Source organism: Lynx canadensis, chromosome A1, assembly GCF_007474595.2.
Source record: "Lynx canadensis isolate LIC74 chromosome A1, mLynCan4.pri.v2, whole genome shotgun sequence".
Lineage (NCBI taxonomy): Eukaryota > Metazoa > Chordata > Mammalia > Carnivora > Felidae > Lynx > Lynx canadensis.
The window spans coordinates 10,723,938-10,727,698 of NC_044303.2; positions in this window are offsets into that span (position 1 = coordinate 10,723,938).

A 3,761-nucleotide genomic window follows, 5' to 3' on the forward strand; every position below is an offset into this window, starting at 1 on the left:
TGTATTTGAAATTGATTTGTAAACTATAACCATAAAAAGTTCTATTCGGATATTTTGGATATTTGGTTTCCAAAACAGGGCTTACCCACGGGGAGAAAAATGTGTTGACATTCCTTGTCCACATGATTTTGGCAGTCATTTTCCTCATTAAGAATGATGAAGTTGGCTTTCTGCCTCAACTTGAATTGCAGTGGGTTTGGGAAGCGTTCTGTTTCCCAGGGCATGTGTGGTCTAGGTCGTTTCAACCACAGAAGTGTTAGGTTTCATTTTGGCCAAGCTGGCAGACCAAACAGAAGTCAGTCCTTTCCCACTGCAACAGGGAAATAATCATAAAACGTGTATCTTTAAAATGGGTCAAGTGCATTGGACAAGGAACTGAGAATGGGCAGTGGTGAAATGACCTTGAACAAGCCATCTGAACTCTATCAGCCCTAATTTCTCGCCCATAAAAAACTCAGTGAATCATACCAACCCTGCCTATTTCAGAGTTGTAATAAAGATTAAACGAAGGCTGCAAAAACACTTTGCAAACTATGAAGTGACCTGTGGAAGTGAAGTGTTATCAGTTATTAAATTTATGATGATAAAACTGAATTACTGATTAGGATATAATCAAATTCAAACCTAGTTGAAAAGGCAGGTTTAAAGGCACTCTCTCATTTACTACTCATAATAACAAGTTCCCAAGATCAGGGAAAGGTCTCCAACTTTTATTCTTCAAACTTGAAATCAGCTATGACCTTTAATATTACAATGAGCACATAATTACAGAGGAATAACTAGTCAAGTCACTAAATTCACTGTAAACATTGAAGTCTCTGCCATTGGTAGCTTAGAATTTAGGAGAAGAATGCGAACATATAGGCAAAGGAACAGATAACATCACAAAATTATATAGACAGCAATGAGTTATATATTACGGACAAAAATTACCATAAGAGGAGGGAGAAATCTATGTGAGCTGGGAAATCTGGAAAAGGTTCAATGAGAAGGTAGCAGGATGTTTACTAGATCTTCCAGGACACATCACACGTATGTGGACAAACATAGATTCTTGGGCAGCCACTGCAGGCAAGGAGAAGGGTATGTGAGCAACAGCCTATAGGTGAAAGATCATGGGTATATTTGAAATACATTAAGGTAGACTGACTGGCAGGAGTGAAGGAAGCATGAAGTGGCCAGTGGTAAATAGGGTTGGAGAGGAAGATTTTAAAAGCCAGAATAAAGGTATCAGATTTAATTATGACGGCAATGGGGAATGATGGAAAGTTTTGACCCAGTGTGTCAAATGCTATGTCAGGGTGGATAATGTAAGAGTGAGAGAGACTGCATTAGAGAGGAGTGATGGAGCTTAGTTAGGAACCCTTTCTAGTATGTAGATGTGACAGTATATGAGCTTGAATGAAAGGAAGATGTTGGAAAAGGAAACAAGTAAATGATGGCAAGATCATCAGTCAAAGACAAAGCTGGCACTCAAACTGAGTCAAGGCTGGAAATCCAGATTTGGAAGGGATGATGGCTGAATCTATGAAAATAAGTAAGATTTACTAGACAAAAGCCTAGAGATGGGAAGACTGAGGGTAAAGGTAAACCTACAGGAGCTGGAAAAAGAACAGCAAATAAAGCCCCAAACCAGCAGAAGAAGGGAAATAATAAAGATTAGAGCAGAAATCAATGATATTTAAATTAAAAAAATAAAATAAACAGAACAGATTAACGAATCCAAGAGCTGGTTCTTTGAAAGAATTAACAAATTGATAAACCCCTAGCCAGTTTGATCAAAAAGAAAAGGAAAGAACCCAAATAAATAATGTCACGAATGAAAGAGGAGAGATCACAACCAACACCGCAGGAAAAAAAAAAACAATAATAAGAATATTATGAGCAATTATATGTCAACAAATTGGCCAATCTGGAAGAAATGGACAAATTCCTAGAAACATATAAATTACAAAAAAGGGAACAGGAAAAAATACAAAACTTGAAAAGACTCATAACCAATACAGAAACTGAATCAGTAATCAAAAATCTCCCAACAAACAGGAGTTCAGGGCTGATGACTTCCCAGGTGAATTCTACCAAATATTTAAAGAAGAGTTAATACTGATTCTTTTGAAGCTGTTCCAAAAAATAGAAATGGAAGGAGAATTCCCAAACCCATTCTATGAGGACAGCATTACCATCAATTCCTAGATGAATTGTTTCCAAAACCAGATAAAGACCCCACTAAAAAGGAGAACTATAGACCAATTTCCCTGACGAACATGGATGCAAAAATTCTCAACAAGTTGCTAGCAAACCGAATCCAATAATGCATTAAAAGAATTATTGACCATGATGAAGTGGGATTTATTCCTGGGCTGTAGGGGTGGTTCGATATCTGCAAATCAATCAGTGTGATACATCACATTAATAAAAGAAAGGATAAGAACCACATGATCCTCTCAATAGGTGCAGAAAAGGCATTTGACAAAATACAGCATCCTTTCTTGATAAAAACCCTCAAGAAAGTAGGGATAAAGGATCATACTTCAAGATCATAAAGGCCAAATACAAAAAACCCACAGCTAGTATCATCCTCAATGGGGAAGAACTGAGAGCTTTCCCCCTAAGGCCAGGAACAGAACAGGGATGCCCACTCTTACAACTGTTGTTCAACATAGTGTTGGAAGTCTTAGCCTCAGCAATCAGATAACACAAAGAAATAAAAGGCATCCAAATCAACAAGGAAGAAGTAAAATTTTCACTTGTTACAGATGACATGATACTCTGTGGAAAACCCAAAAGACTACCAAAAAACTGCTAGAACTGATACATGAATTCAGCAAAATTGCAGGATATAAAATCAACGTTCAGAAATTGGTGGCATTTCTATACACCAGTAATGAAGCAGCAGAGAGAGAAACCAAGGAATCAATCCCATTTACAATTGCACTGAAAACCATAAAATACCTAGGAATAAACCTGACTACAGAGGTAAAAGATGTGTATACTGAAAACTATAGAAAGCTTATGAAAGAAATTGAAGAAGTCACAAAGAAATGGAAAAACATCCCATGCTCGTGAATTGAAGAACAGATCTTGTTCAAATGTCGATACTACCCAAAGTAATCTACACATTCATTGCAATTCCTATCAAAACAACACCAGCATTCTTCACAGATCTAGAATAAACAATTCTAAAATTTGTACGGAACCAGAAAAAAAAAAAAAAAAAACAAAACCCTGAATAGACAAAGCCATGTTGAAAAAGAAAACCAAAGTGGGAGGCATCACAATTCTGGACTTCAAGCTGTATTACAAAGATGTAATCATCAAGACAGTATGGTACTGGCACAAAAACAGATGCATAGATCAATGGAACAGAATAGAGAACCAAGAAATGGACCCACAAATATATGGCCAATTAATCTTCGACCATGCAGGAAAGAATATCCAATGGTAAAAAGTCTCTTTAGCAAATGGTGTTGGGAAAACTGGACAGCAACAAGCAGAAGAATGAATCTGGACTATGCTCTTACCCCATACATAGAAATAAACTCAAAATAAATGAAAGACTTAAATGTAAGACAGGAAACCATTAAAATACTAGAGAAGAAAATAGGCAACAACCTCTTTGACCTCGATCATGGCAACTTCTTATTAGACATGTCGCTGGAGGCAAGAAAAACAAAAGCAAAAATGAACTTCTGGGACCTCATCAAGGTAAAAAGCTTATTCTCAGTAAAGGAAATAATCAACAAAACTGAAAGGCAACTGAC